Source organism: Mya arenaria, chromosome 9, assembly GCF_026914265.1.
Source record: "Mya arenaria isolate MELC-2E11 chromosome 9, ASM2691426v1".
Classification (NCBI taxonomy): domain Eukaryota; kingdom Metazoa; phylum Mollusca; class Bivalvia; order Myida; family Myidae; genus Mya; species Mya arenaria.
The window spans coordinates 69,153,305-69,170,677 of NC_069130.1; positions in this window are offsets into that span (position 1 = coordinate 69,153,305).

The window sequence follows — 17,373 nt, forward strand, 5'->3', positions numbered from 1 at the left end:
GTATTGATTGTTTAAATACTATTAATATAAAAATAAAAACCATATGCCGTATCTGTATAACGTTATAACTTGTGTTTTTGAGGAAAAGTAAATTCGGGTACCAGTCTACTGTATTGACTCATTTACTCTGATCAGAGCGGCCGAATGATTCACACATGTACATGTTATCACTACTTCCGGATGCTGATGATGTGAATTTTATACGTGTTATATTGAAGAAATTTATCAATAAAGTCGCCATTGAATGATTACCACCATCAAACGGATTTATTGTCATCTTACCGTGGATAGCATGTTTAATTTGACACGTTGAATTTCAAGCAATACAAGTTCGTTTGATAAAATCATGTGATTTCAATTTTGCAAAATGGAGATAAAGAAATATCAAATATGCGCATACTTATTGATGAAGTTTCATTCTTAATGAAGCCAAATGTATAAATATGCGCACAGCATCTGGCTTATGAATATGATGAGTGTTTACCTATGTGCATAGAAATGTCTTGGAGCCATTCTCAGTGTAAGTACATTTTGTTCAATGACATTGTGTGATAAACCATCGGCATTTGCCTGCTCCCTTTGGATTTCTACTCTTATCATGCATCAGTCAATTGTTACCACCCCCCCTCGGGGTATACTAGGGAAAAGGGCAGTGTTTTCACCTTTCAGGTGTCCTCGCAGTGCCTGATGATTGCGGTGGTTTTGTCTTCCCGCAAAATATAGCGGGGAATTACCCTTACCTAAGATCCATGGGGTGCGAGGTTATTTGGCAGGGATTTTACCACCAGTTCGTTCCCGCAGGGTAGGGCAGGGATTTTATAGGGGATTGGTTGGACTGAAAGTCAAAGTATTCCCCAGACCTGGAGGAGGGGGGGGGGGGTGCGGGCGTGGTTACATTTGACTGGTGCATAAAGTTCTTTTTCTGAAGACGCTTCGTGGTAACTTTTTGTTTCCTAGCCAAGAATGAAAATCAGTAATCACCCAATGTTGTTGCATAGTGAAGTAATGTAGATTTAACCTCACAACAGTCTTTCTCAAATGCTGTCCAGGCTTTTTTATGCTTAAGAATAACTTACCTGGCGATGTCAGATCAGAAATCGCCGTGGCATGAGATTGGATTACTATGGATCAGTATGAACCACTCAATCGTAACCAGGGCCCCCACATCCGGGGGTAAACCGGGGAAATGGGTCGTGTTTTTACCTTTCAGGTGGCCCCGCAGTATCGGGTCTTCGTGGAAAATACAGTGCGGATGTGGCTTAACTTAATGTCCCTTGGGTGCTGGGGGGTTTGGATGGGACTTTGCCATCAGATCATCCCTGCAGGGCGGGGATTCTAGCTTGGGTTGGCTGAACCGAAAGTAAAAGTCCCCGCTATTCCCTGGACCGGGGGGGGGGGGGTGCATGGTTACAATTGACTGATGCATAAGCTTGCGTGTACAGTGCCTTTAATAGACAACAAGTGAAGCTAATTTTGTATTAAATTTGAGACAAACAAAAGGAAGACAGTACAAAGTTCAAAAAGTGGGACCAATTTGAGAATACCCGGTACCTTACGTAATTTATATATTTTCATGCGATTCAGACAATTTAAATGCTAGAAATCACAAAAAAAAACATTCCCTTGAATTATTCCTGTCATAGTTTAAACTCATAATCGAATTGCAATGCACAGCATTTTAAATGATTTTAAACAGATGAAAAATTGTTATTTTTAAAAAGCACAATACATTGTTTATCTTTTATGTGACCTAACATTAATATAAAAATTTATTCAGATAATAATTTAGAGACTTTTCTTGCACTTGAATGTAAACATGTATGCTTGGGATTGAACACTAAGAAAAACACATTTTAAAGAATGAAATTAAATGAAGCACAAAATATACAAAAATTGAAACTTTTTAGACTTTCAAAACTTTAACATTTATACTTAATACGGTTACATAAAATGATGAATACATTTGTAGGATTTGATATCCCACTAAATGTAATCGTCGGCTTTGTTCATTCTAAACTCTCTCTCTCAGTAAGAAGGAATTAATTTTATTCACTGCAGTTGTTTTCTAACTTTATGAAAATAAGAACAATGGAAACAATGCATTTACTACTGTTGATCAGTGCAGATTGTGGGAGGTCATGGTTGATTTCACTGAACCACCAATAAGCCCTGCCGAAATTGGATTCTAATTGGTCAGTCAGGTGTTTTTGGTAGGCATGATTAGTATGAATCTTAATTTTAACCATCATTTATGAATGTTTACAAAATCATTGAATATTGAAATAACAAGCGAAATGTTAGTTTGAATGATGAAAGCCATGAAATATGTAAAGTATTCAAAAAGAGACCATTTTCCAGTTTGTGTAAGTATCGAGAAAATTATTAAGTAAAATTATTTATTGTTTATCTGGAAAATGTTGAAATCTCATGTTTAAGCTTGATTGGTATGTTATTGCAATATGTTTTATTCATTGCAATATTAATGTAAAACCTTTTTATGTTGACTTAAGTTTGTAGATAAAAACTAATGGTATCGGTGATATGAGAATGATCTCTTTAAGTCTTTAAAATCCATTTTGGTATTGTGAGAGTTTTTTGCTACAGTCTTGATCAGTTTAGCTTTTGAAGATTTTCAAAGTAACTGCAAAACAAGTTCAGCTGTCTAGAAAGACTATGTCAAACCCTTACCAGATAAAATTTCTAGTGTTTTCAAATTACCACCTTGGCAATGGTTTTATCATAACATAGGATATTAATGCTAGTGGTTTTAAAGAAAATGCTAGTGTTTTTGTATTCGGAATGATATATCATAAGTGGCACTAAATTGAACATAATTTATAGTTCTCATTTATAAAACACATAGCCCCAAGTACATGTTGATCTAAGATTTAAGGCTTGGATGGAGTCAGGTCAAGAAAATTGCATGTAACATTGTTAATACATTGTACTTTCCAACGCAAGAACTGTTTGTTTATTCAAGTAAATAAAGCAATCCCCACACCAAGGAAATGTAGTATTGCTTAACCAGCTCAATTGACATCATGAGTTGGACATTGAATTGCTGCAATTTAAGGCAAATCTAGATATTAGAATTATTCAAACTCTGATTTAGCAACCTTATTATAGTTTAATATATGAACTACTTTTGCAAAATGAAAGCTTTTTTAGATTTAGAAGGACGGGTAAAAGTATTTATAGTAAAGTAAATGTACTGCAACACCTTATACATGTTGCCTAGGAATCCTGCAAATTCTGCACTCCAAATGTTACAGTTCTATTCAATTCGGAGTGCCTGAAATGAAAACTTCTTGATTCTACATTCAACATCTTTCTGTATGACCAATGACCAGGAGAATCATGAACCTACAACCATTTGCAACTACTGAGATAGTGAGCTATCAGGACAGAGACAGAGGACAATACACGAATGGCCAACTGTTGCATTTATTGATGTCTTTTACAAATATTATCCAAAGTATGGCCCTGTGGTTTAAAGCTCCCCTGAAAAAGAGGTGACAGGTTTTCTATATAGGATATAATTACATCATTGAAAATATTCTCTGAAACTGCAAATAACAAACCTTTGATATAAAACGACAATCAAATTAAAGAAGTATGTGTACTTTAGTTAACATACGCCAACCACGTAAATTAATTTGTTTAGGTCTGATTTAACGACATTGAGATTTTCAAAAGAACTATGACTTTATCTGATTAAACACTTTAGCCGCCCCCCTCCTCCCTCTACCCACACTTTTAAAATTTCCTTTGCAGCTTGCAAGCAGTTTTAGTCTTATGTTTAAGGTAGCCCATTAAACAGTGACCCCTTGTGATGTGAAACGATTTGTTTAATGCTTAGAACATGGTTATCAACATTCCCCTAAATGAAGCCCTAGTCCATCAGTGTTTTCAGCACTTTGATTCATATAACTATTGATGATACATTCCTAGCGAGCCATAAACGGTTTTAAAGATTACACGAATCTGCAAATACTTTAATAAAATCAAAGGACTGAAAGCTTAGGACGCCATATTCAACTTAATATTTTTTTTGAGGACCGGATTTTTAAACTTTATTTAAAAAGATCAAAAAAACTCTTATAATTCCTTACTAAAAATTATAATACCGAATTGGTGAAAAAAAATGAAAACTATTTTTTTTTAAAATATGCACTTTGTACTGTATAATATACTAACATGGTATTGAACGTTTCTCTACCCGGGTCACGTAATCATCTTATTACTCAGTTCAAAAGAACTTCTGCAGATCAACAGCCATCGGTATTTAAGGATATGATATCTATCTTCCGAACACTCCACCTTAGCCCGCGAAGAAATTTGCCTATCGTACGATTTTTTTTTACTTTATTCCCATTTTTCTGTTTTCCTAGATTTTCTACCACCCTTGACTTCCGGTTTCAGAGTAAGGTTTTATAACGGCTCATTTCATTGGTTCATGAACTCCGCGAGACGTTTCGCGTACAAGTGTCAACAACTGTCATATTTGGACCGAAAGTGTTAAACACAGAGAAGTCTTTGACATTAAATTCCGCTTTGAGTGACTTGAGCGTGCTTATTTGGGGTCAGACTGATTCTGGAATTACACATACCATCAAAGCCGAATATGAAAATTCATGAGACTACGGAAAGTGGCTTAATATGCACCACAGGATTGACTTGTTTCCTTGACAGCGATCTCATCGCAAAAACGTTTCACAGGTAAGAAGTGCAAAATGTTTGATTTATAAAAAAGAGCTGTTTACCAATACGCCGTGACAAATAAAAATCTGTATAACTGTAGAAACATGCATGTATTTTGTTTTTGTGTGTATACATGCGTTTGGTTCATTTACACATACATGTATATTTATTAAGTAACATTATATTTATTTATATATTTTACTAATTGTCTTTCATGGAAAATTGTGGAATATATTTTTAAATGACATATATATACTATTTTGACCAAAAAAAACAACAACAAAAATAATATTAATAAAAAATTAAAAAGAAATGTATTACTGTATCCAGGCAATGTGACGAACACCTTTGATTAATTCAGTTTGTAGTTGAACTTTATGCTTTGTTTTTTTGTGCATGCTCACAGAAATGAGTGTCATCTCAATTTCCTTTACAATTGCCAAAATGCTCTTAAGGGGACTTGGTCATGTTTTGAGACCAAAAATTTTATTTCCTTAAACTGAAAATGATTAATATTAATATGCTTACATTTACCTGTATCACAATCACATATATATTTCAATGTTTGATATCATAATTGTAGAAAAAAATAGGAAATAAGTAACAAAAGAGATTGATCCCAAATTTGATTCGAGTCTTCTTGTGGAAACCAGTAAATTATTAGGAACATCGATAGACCACTCAACCATACAGGCACATACCCCAGCTTTTGCTGAAAAGTTGAATATCAATAAATATTTTCAAAACATTTATTATAATGCAGATCACGGCCTGTAAACGCCAGCTCCACCATTTTACGGTGGTGCAAAGAAAAAGAGCTGTCGACACTTCCGTGGTGGAGCTGTGCCCTATATTTACATGAACAAACGTGAGTATGATTTATATTTTATTTGATAATTTTATTTAACGGACATATTTCGAAAATCGGAGAATGTGGTACCGCGTAAGAACTCTTCTACTGTAGGCTGGTTACTATTTCGTTGAAATATTGTGCACACTGTGGTGTCAGGAGCTTTTCTCCCGAATCGAATTTGTGCATACTTTGAGATCTGATTGCATAGCAAGTACATTTCGGTGCTTACACACCCCGTAAGAACATTCTCATGCATGCACACATTACTGTTATGTATAGTACCTATGCCGGAACACAAAAAAACTGATAAGCACTTCTTAACAAGAGTGACACTCACAAAATACGCCCATCAATAATTTCTTGGATTCTAAGACAACTTACTGTCACATTGGCCCTTTGAGAAGCAAGCTTTTCAAGAAGCAAATGATTTGGCACAATATGGCATTAACAGTAGAAAAAAATTATTTTAATTACCCAAGAGACAATCAGTGTGTACTTGGCAAAGCATTTATACCGGCAAACATTCTTGGTAAAGATTTTATAGCTACAAAAATTTTCAGCAAGTTTGGTGAAGGTCAGATGAGAATTGTTCAAGTTTGAGAGTAGACAAAGCTTAAATGGCAAGGGCAGTAATCCTGAAGGGCTTCGGGGCATTTGGCTGATTATCATACTTGACCGATTTATTTTACCAACAAATATTTTCAGCAAGTTTGGTGAAGATCAGATGATAACTGTTCAAATTAGACAGTGGACAAAGCAAAAATGGCAAATTTTGACCAATTCAAGGGCCATAATCCTGAAGAGCCTGGCTGGTTATAGAACTTTGCCAAGAATATATACCAACAAACATTTATAGTAGCAAGTTTGGTGAAATTCGGATAAAAACTGTTCAAGTTTGAGAGTAGACAAAGCTAAAATGGCCAATTTTGATAAATTCAGGGGGCCATAACTCTGGAGTGCCTAAAGCGATTAGGCTGGTTATCGAACTTGACCTAGATATTTCACCAACAAACACTTTCATGAAGTTTGGTGGACATTGGATGAGAAATGTTCAAGTTAGAGAGCGGACAACATTGTGGAGCCGCCCGCCCGCCATGGGTGTTCCCATAATACGGCCATCGTAAGACGGGCGTATAAATAGGAAAAATGCACATATTTATAAAAGTGGTGGCGCTGTTGCCCTAGTGGTGGCGCTGTCGAGGAGTGGTGGCGCTATCGTATATGTTTTGCGTCCAAAGTAGCATACTAAATGGCATGTTACATGTATATTTGAGAGTTAAGTGTGTGTTCATTGGAGTTGTATGTTTTAATTAAATCCATATACCGATAAATGCCCGTGTTATTTAATGTAGTATTGCTGATATGCCTCCAAATTTAGTAAAATATACTATTTCCTTATGTTGCTATCTATTCTTAACTCATTAAACCAAATCAACACCGGTTATCAGGGAGGTCGCAATTCAAAAAGTAATGCCCATAAGTTACGCCCCTCCATTTCCGAAACATGAATCTGCCCCTGCAATCGTTAAGGTGTTCGAAATTGTCAACAGTTTAGCTTATGCCATCATGGATTGAAATCAAGTGCATGTACTACTTATCTTAACTTTAAACGTTACTTATCGGGTAACACACTTGTATTCAGTCATTTTATTTTACAATTGGGACTCTTAAACTATCAGCGATTGAAAATAGCATTTAAACATCTCTATTACAGAGACCATTTCTTCGACACAGCAGAACGAGCCAGACTTCACAAGGGCGAAAGAACGTACAAGTCTAGCAGTGCTTCTGGATTATTGCGAGGTGAACAGCCAATTCGATCCCAGTATGACTACAAAATAAATGAGGCCAGATTGTTACCCTCAAAAAGACTTGGTATTGAAGATAAAGTTTATAAATGAATAAACCAGCCAAAACTTCAACGTTGTATTGAAGTATTTCTGTTTTGCATACATTAATTATGCCGTGTACATGTTGCTTTCCTACAACGACTATGAAACAGCAAAACTTACTATCATCACTGTGTTTGATATGCCTGTGCGGTGCACTTTGTATTTTATCGACACATTACTATATATTACAACAACGTATTTCATGGCCTTTAGAAACAACTTATCGTTATATTGTTGCTCCAATTATTTACAAGGTCAACATTGTATGTATACATGTACGCACAAATAGGACATATATTGTAATAAAATATCAGGTGTATTTTGTTTATTATTTATTAAAACGTTTTAATCATAAATAACAGGTTCACAGATGAACAAGGTTAACTGAAAAGCAAAGTGAAAAAAGTTATGCACAATATGTATTAAAACTAAATTCAACATGGAATCACAGATACATGGAATCATACATGTATATACATGATTAACATCATGATTAAAAATGATCGTACAAAAATATGGCTGAAACAAACTAGAGATCAACAAGTCACTACTTCCTGAAATAATATACTGAGGATTGATATGAAAAAAATAAACAAAGATCACACGCGGAATCACAGTAAATTACATATCTATACAGACTGATATGCAACGATTGTATTTTTTTAGATCCTGGGCCGGTATTTATAAAACTTCTTAAGTTTTTTTTTAAACAAAGAACGTTCTTTTTCAATAAAATCAATGAAAATAAAGTATTTTAGACATGAATAAGTCATTACATTATAAAATCAGACAGATACAAATTTAGGCAAATGACTTCAGTAAGGAAATGACTACGATGTTTTATGAATACCGGTCCTGGCCTCAATTTTACGAAACTTCTTAAGCTTAGCATGTTTAAGAACAAGCTTATTTTAATTTGTCAAACTTTATAATGAAATGTTGTGTTGAATGTTCAACAAATATTACGTTAATATATTTATAAGGATTCCTATAAGTAAAGATAATGAAGGTGATATACTGGTATAAGGAACTTAAGAAATTTCGACAATTGGGGACAGCAATGTAAACATAAAATAACTGAGAATCCGACCCATAAAACTTATTACTTAAATGTTTCAAAATATGTATAATATATAATGTGATGCAGGGACAACAATTTCTATCATCTTTGCTCCTGTGGTAGCATTTTTACAACATTAATATTTGGTCTGGGGCTCGTTTTAATAAAGATCTTAGTCTAATTTAGGCGTAATTAGTCTCATATATTCGTGTTTTGCTATGCAATTTTATTGAAAGAACTTTAGTCAGTATTCAAAATGAAACAAGAAGTTGTGATGTTGAGCAATTAAAAAAACCAATGTGTTGCACTTTGTGACATTTATACAAATTTAAGATTATTGATGTTACGACTAGGATGTTTTAATGAATCGCCCCCTCAGTCTCAAACTCAGACTCAGCATGTTAGGGTATATAGAGTGATTTTTGTTCTTTAAAACTATCAGTCATCGCGGTGTACATTCTGGCGGTGTCTATTGTAAATATCTTTCCGAACAAATCGTTTTCCACAGAGGTCACAAATATGCTGTGGATCAAAGTGGAACTTAAGATGAACTGCCATTGTTCGTTTCGAAGAAAATATCTTCTCACAAAGCGTACAGGAAACCGTCTTAAGCGAGGTTTTTCCACACGATTCCTGGTGTCTTTTTAAGTTTCTTTTATAAACAAGCTCTGTATGACACTGGCCACACGCAAATTTTGCCTTCCCATGTTCTTTTCTAAAATGGTCATTTAGTTCTGGTTGGTTGTAGAACTTCTTGCCACATATAGAAATTGAACAAATGTATCTCTTTGCACGCCTATGTACTCTATCTGTGTGGTGTCCTAGCGACTGTTTCGTGGCTAGACGTTTGCCACAAATGTGGCAAACAGTACTACTGGTAGATTCTTCATGGTAGTTTCTTATGTGGAATTTGCATCTCCATATTGAGCTAAATGAAGAGCCGCACGTTTCACATGAAAACCTTTTCCGCTTGCCGTGATTCATCATTGTCCTAAAAAACGTGAAGAAGTCAAGTAAATCAAGCTGAAGATTGATATCGATATTACATTGAATCCACCTTTTTCAGCATTTTTAAGGCTTCTTAGGACACCATTGTCAAGATGATATATCAACATCCTTTTCACGAGTACCCGTATGGTATAAACGCTGAACAAAATAACGGTGTATGAATTTTCCGAAGTAATTTTGGAGAAACTTAATACTGAAAGGTTATATAAAACTTTACTTTTTCTCGGCTCCTACCCCAAATATCAGACTTTGCTTCGATGACTTAGGTTATGAAATAGGTACTTTTGCATACCGGACGTGTGTTTCCGGTCATGTGACCAGTGCTGGAATAATAATATCTGTCATGTGTTCCCGTTACGTATATTAAAATCCGACCCAAGGGCACCTGCGTTGCCAGGTAACGAGGCTTGCCGAGTTACCGTCTACGCGCGTGCCCGGGGGGTGGATTTTTCTATCCGAAACGGACACACATAATGGATATTTTTTTCTAGCATACCTTTAATAACATTTTTTGAAAATACATACAAAGCGCATTTTTGTACATTTCACCAAAAAGCACGTGCAAAGGTGTTTACTGACGTCATAGCGCGTAGTAATTTGTATTCACTGCATACGTTCCTTCGAGATCACGTCTTTTAAGGGTCAGTTTTTTCTTTATGAAGATATATTTTTGCAAAGTTAATATTGATGGAACTCATCTATTGAAATATCATAATTATTGTCACATAAAGTTTATAATAAAAGTAATAAAAAGTATTACTTTAGCGCGTGACCCAAAAAAGTAAATAATTAAAGAAATAAAAAGTATTAAGTCACAGCGCGTGACTCATCTGGCATTGGGGGGGGTGCCAGATGGAACTTTCCAGCACGACTGACGTCACCGGAAAAGCCTATCCGGTGTGCTAGAAAAACGCATCTTACACCCCCATGTAAGATGAGTTATGCGCAACAACGCGCCATTTGTTTTATTGTATGGTTTTTGAAAAGTAGATTATTTCATTTCAATAACGCGCAATCAGTATGCAAGACTTTTAATAATCGTAAAAACGCTATTTTAAAAAGTACTATTTGACGTCAATAGTGATATAAAATTACTGCGCTTTATAACGTCAGTAAGCAACGTTGCACGCGTTTTGTGGTGAAATGTACAAAAGTGAGTTTTCTACGTCAATTTTGCCACCAATTGAAAATGATAGATCTGCAAGAAAAAACTTAAATCATGTTTTGCCTGTCCAGATCGAAAAATCCGATTTTCTATCCGTACCGGACACACATGATAGATAATCATAGTTCTATGGTAAAATTAACAGCACCTAGCCTTTTATTATCAAAATAGTTTTCAGTTAGGTTAAGGTTGTTCGCGAAGAGTTTTGTTTACGCGAGAAGTAGACATAACCAGCATAACAATGAATGATAAACATAGCAACTTTTGTTTTCATTCCAAAAGCGTTAACTTTTTATATTACTTCAAGCGCAAAACATACACGATAACTCCACCACTATTCGACAGCGCCACCACTAGGGCAACAGCGCCACCACTTTTATAAATATGTGCATTTTTCCTTTTTAAGAAGTGCTTATCAGTTGTTGTTTTTTGTGTTCCGGCATAGGTACTATACATAACAGTAATGTTTGCATGCATGAGAATGTTCTTACGGGGTGAGTAAGCACCGAAATGTACTTGCTATGCTATCAGATCTCAAAATACGCACAAGTTCGATTCGGGAGAAAAGCTCCTGACACCACAGTTTGCACAATATTTAAACGGAATAGTAACCAGCCTACAGTAGAAGTGTTCTTACGCGGTACCACATTCTCCGATTTTCGAAATATGTCCGTTAAATAAAATTATCAAATAAAATATAAATCATACTCACGTTTGTTCATGTGAATATAGGGCACAGCTCCACCACGGAAGTGTCGACAGCTCTTTTTCTTTGCACCACCGTAAAGTGGTGGAGCTGGCGTTTACAGGCCGTGAGATGCTACAAGTCCATGTGCACATTGTGCATTAATTAATAGAATTAAAATGAGTGTACAGTTGTAGCTAGGTTAAAATAAACCTATAAAATCAGTTTTTTTATATCTTTGCAGGGAAGTGATGGATGGCAACACCAGTATCCGTGACGGTCATATATTGAAGTGTAGGCCTTTAGTTCCACCGAGTGAGAGACAGCGGCACTATCTCATATCCCACTGCCTAGATCTGGGCTCAGTGGAGATGTTATATTGCGCTGTTAACAGTTTTAACATAATATCACTACAACCTGGAAAAAATGACTTATATAATGACAATCTGCCGTCTTTATCTTTGCAAGAGTTGGGATTTTGTTCCAGCTGTGTGTACTTGCTCAGTAAAACATACTTACAGTTGCTGAAATAGTATCTTTAGAAATACATGAAATGTTATGGAGAATAATGCTATATAGGAATATAGGTATTTCACCTCAGCTCAATATAGGGATAGTAAATGTTTAGTTTCTCAGACCATTTTGTAACATTTTAGTAGGGAGCATATGATGCTATTGTTTTTACAGGATAATTGCTTTCAATTTGTATTACCAGTTTGGCTTTAGAGCTGCACTCTCACAGTTTGACACTGATATGAAATGTTTGTTTTTTTTTGTCTCAGAATACGCTCATGTTGGCATTAAAGCCTTCAATTCAGTTATCAATATAAAGGTAACAAGAAAGAACGCCAAAATCTTTAAAAAAAAAAAATAAGCGTTAATAATGCTTTTTACTATAAAACATCAATTTTCTAACATAAATATGACAAACTACATTCAAATATTACCATAAAACATCAATTTTCTATTTTTTAAACTTCTTAAACTTTTTAACTTATATTGCAAGATATGTCAAATACAACATATAAAATAATTTGCTTGATTTCACAATCAAAGTTGATAACTTAACAGCCAAGTCTGTTTGGTAGGTAGAAACCAGGCGCGTAGCTGCCTATACGCAAAATACACGACTGAATCCACATGATTCTGACAAAAATAAAACAGTTCAGGCAAAGCTACAGAATCACTATGCTTGTTTGAGTACATGATGTAATAGACACATGGACATTGTCATCGAGTATAAAATTATAGAGTTCAAGGGCAAAAAGGACAGAAAATGAGACTTCTGTAAGACAATCTGAGTGATTTTCACATTATCAAACCTTATTTGTTTGCTATTTTGTAGAAAAGATTTGCCGAGAAAATTAATTCGTTGAGTTATTATCCTTAAACTGTCCATTTACAAGTACTAAAGGACCTAAGAACACCCAGAATACACCAGATTGCTCCATTGTTTTCAAAAGTTTCATACCCCCCCCCCCCCCCAGCACAATTATGAATCCACATGAACAGAGGGCTAGCTACGCCCCTGGAAACCAATACTGTGGACGATCAAGAGGTCATCAGAATGTTCCATTTGTCACCAGGTTGGATATAACCAAATAACTGTTGGATTGGAGGTAGACATCTTAATAAACCAAACCACTCTCACCCTTTTTGACTAGTACATTTGAAAAGTTATCAGAAGATGAATCTCTAAAAAAAATTATCTAATTATAGGAATATGTATTTATTTTAATTTTAATTTTATTTATTACAGTTTTTTTGTTGTTGTTTTTTGTTTTCTGTTTTTTTTGTTTGTTGTTGTTTTGTTGTTGTTGTTTTTTTTTTTTTTGGGGGGGGGGCGGGTGCGTTCCCCTATAGCTGTTAGTGGTAAGTCACTCAAATACCAAGAACAACAAAGTTTCTTCATTATATTTATCGATTTTACTTCGTTTCAATTAGTAAGAATTTAGCAATATATAAGAAATGTATTGATATGTTGAGTGCAGAGTTCTGTTATAAATATGCCTTAATCTGTATAACCATTGCATTGCATCATTGCAACTTCATATTTCATGTGGACTTTCATTCATTATTTGCTTGATAACGGAGAAGAAGGGCCAAAATGTTAGAATTTCAATTTGTTAACGATTTGAGATTTTAAATACGCCGCCTTTACATTCGACCAATCAAATCACATGTTACAAAATGGACGTAAAACAGTAATAAAACCGGAAGTCAAGGGTGGTAGAAAAACTACCAAAACACAAAAATGGGAATAAAGTAAAAAAAATCGTATGCTAGGCAATTTCTTCGCGATCTAAGGTGGAGTGTTCGGAAGATAGATATCAAATCCTAAAATACCGATGGCTGTTAATCTGCAGAAGTTCTTTTGAACTGAGTAATAAGATGATTACGTGACCCGGGTAGAGAAACGTTCAATACCATGTTAGTATATTATACAGTACAAAGTGCATATTTTGAAAAAAATATTTTTTAATATTTTTCACATATTCGGTATTATAATTTTTAGTAAGGAATTATATATATGAGTATATTTATAACCATTTATATATGAGTTGATTCCTCTTCTGGAAACTTGGGAGTTTTGTTGTTGTAGTACCGGTAGTTTACTTGAACGCAATGCATAACCAACAGTTGGAAAAACTTGTCCAGGGAAAGCTGACCACAATAAACTTGAGACTGGCAAATATAGTTACCTGTTTAGCCAACCAGACAAAATTTTAAATAATAAACCTCTTAGTGAGTTATTTCGCTAAGAGGGCATGAGTGTAAGGAAATTTTATCTTGTCAAAATGAGGCACATTGCAGAATGGAGTGGGGAGAGGATTTCGTACGGACATTGTTTATGATTAACAACACTATTTAAATGCCAAGTCCTGGCTTTGTCTGTAACAGTAAACGATGCTGGTAAAAATGTATTTGTTCAAGGCTCCTCATGGGAAATTTTGAGATAATAAGTGAAAGTCCAGCCAAGAACAATATCAGTCCTATTTTCACATGTTTAGTAAAATTACACAATATTGATTCCTTCTCCAGGCACACTCACAGCCATATATAAAGTCTTAATCTTTATTACATTTTTTATCAATTTACATTAAAACTTAAACCAATATAATGGAGTACATGTATAAGTTATTCATTTTTATACATATGTCACAAACAGAAAATCAATATTACAACAATTCTTTAGCTAACATCTCCCATTTGTTGCCTTTTATGAAAAGTTGGAGAATGCATTGGTTTGATTATATTACTTGTGAGTCGAGAAACACCCTAGTAATGAACCAACATAAATCTGGTTTTATTAAATACCATAAACTGTACCTAGCACTGGCACATCAGACTCTATTGCGGCGAAATTTCAAATGTTTCCAGCTAGAAGTACGACAGCAAGTAAATTTCAGGAAGAAAGCTTTAATTTATTTTATTTGTTTTTAATTTAAAACACTGCTTCTTGTCGCACACCCTCGGGTCTCTATTTCTACATCATACAGTACAAGGCACTTCAAATCCTGTGCTAGAGATAAGCTCATCATTCCTCTGGCAATTTGTTGAGGACTGCCTCTACCTGTTGCAGAAAATAATATTTATAAAAGTAACCACATTTAAATTCTGTCCGCATATAGACAACTTGAACACATGCCCATGGTCTCGAATATTTCATTCCCAATAAAAAAAACTAATTGTTCTCTGCCATTATATTCTTAATAACACTAAGGCCTAAAAATACACTTGGGTTATACCCGACCATACTAATGAAAAAATGCTGACCGTACCATTTTCAAAGTCAGATGGTAAAAATAAAAGAAATGTTTTAAACCTTCAGGCAACACCAATGTGATGTTTCGCTCCGCGGATTTACCGCTCCTATTTTTGGAAAGTGTAAGAAAAGGCGCCCGCACCTACATTTTGATCGCCAACCAGATTTGTTCAGGCTCTATTTTTTAAAGCTGAAAGCTGAAATATAATCAATTTTATTTTTTTACGCTAGTATATGTGTTCTTGTAAAGAGAAGTTACCGATGCGTGGTGTTTTTATAGTGTACATCGATCGGTTTAGCATGGGTCTCATAAAAATGGCGACTTCCGGTATAAACAATTTGGCTTCAGATCACCCAGTCAAGTCTAGTTGACTTACATGTAATGGCAATAACATCTTAATGTGGGAAACAATAAGGAACATATTTGGAACCAACTTGTGTAAAACTACCTAGTTCCACTGATTTTTAGCTCCACTGGCCGAAGGCCATGGAGCTTATGTCGTCACAGATTGTCCGTCGTGAGTGCGTGCGTGCGTGCGTGCGTAAACTTTTACTTTAAACGACATCTCCTCTGAAACTGTTAAGCGGATTTTGACAAAACTTCACAGGAATGTTCCTTTGGTGGTCCTTTACCAAAATTGCTCAAATGGTTCCGGTCCATTGCACAATATGGCCGCCAGAGCTAAAAATAGCAAAATCTTTAAACGACATCTCCTCTGAAACGGTTCGGCAGATTTTGATGAAACTTGACAGTAATGTTCCTTGGGTGGTCCTTTATTAAAATTGCTCAAATGGTTCTGGTCCATTGCACAATATGGCCGCCACAGCTAAAAATAGCAAAATCTTTAAACGACATCTCCTCTGAAACGGATAGGCAGATTTTGATGAAACTTGACAGAATTGTTCCTTGGGTGGTCCTTAACCAAAATTGCTCAAATGGTTCCGGTCCGCTGCACAACATGGCTGCCAGGGCAAAAAAATAGAAAAACCTTTAAAGAACATCTTCTCAGAAACCGATGATCAGATTTTGATGAAACTTAACAGAAATGTTCCTTGGATGGTCCTTTACCAAAATTGCTCAAATGGTTCCGGTCCATTGCACAATATGGCCGCCAGAGCTAAAAATAGCAAAATCTTTAAACGATATCTCCTCTGAAACGGTTTGGCAGATTTTGATGAAACTTGACAGTAATGTTCCTTGGGTGATCCTTTATTAAAATTGCTCAAATGGTTCTGGTCTATTGCACAATATGAACGCCACAGCTAAAAATAGCAAAATCCTTAAACGACATCTCCTCTGAAACGGATAGGCAGATTTTGATGAAACTTGACAGAATTGTTCCTTGGATGGTCCTTAACCAAAATTGCTCAAATGGTTCCGGTCCGCTGCACAACATGGCTGCCAGGGCAAAAAAATAGAAAAACCTTTAAAGAACATCTTCTCAGAAACCGATGATCAGATTTTGATGAAACTTAACAGAAATGTTCCTTGGATGGTCCTTTAACAAAATTGCTCAAATGGTTCCGGTCCATTGCACAATATGGCCGCCAGAGCTAAAAATAGCAAAATCTTTAAACGACATCTCCTCTGAAACGGTTCGGCAGATTTTGATGAAACTTGACAGTAATGTTCCTTGGTTGGTCCTTTATTAAAATTGCTCAAATGGTTCTGGTCCATTGCACAATATGGCCGCCACAGCTAAAAATAGCAAAATCTTTAAACGACATCTCCTCTGAAACGGATAGGCAGATTTTGATGAAACTTGACAGAATTGTTCCTTGGGTGGTCCTTAACCAAAATTGCTCAAATGGTTCCGGTCCGCTGCACAACATGGCTGCCAGGGCAAACAAATAGAAAAACCTTTAAAGAACATCTTCTCAGAAACCGATGATCAGATTTTGATGAAACTTAACAGAAATGTTCCTTGGATGGTCATTAACCAAAATTTGTTAAATGGTTCCAGTCCACTGCACACCATGGCTGCCAGAGCTAAAAAATAAAAAAAAACTTTATACGACTTGTCGTCGAAACCGATGACCTTTTTTCGATAAAACTTGACAGAAATGTTTGTTTGGTGCTCCTTTACTCAAATTGCCCAAATCATTTCGGTCCACTGCACAACATGGCAGCCAGAGCTATTAAAGTAAAAAAAAAAAATTAAATAACTTCTCCTCAAAAATTGATGATTGTATTTCTATGAAACTTGACGAAAATGTTCGTTAGGTGGTCTTTGCTTGAACCT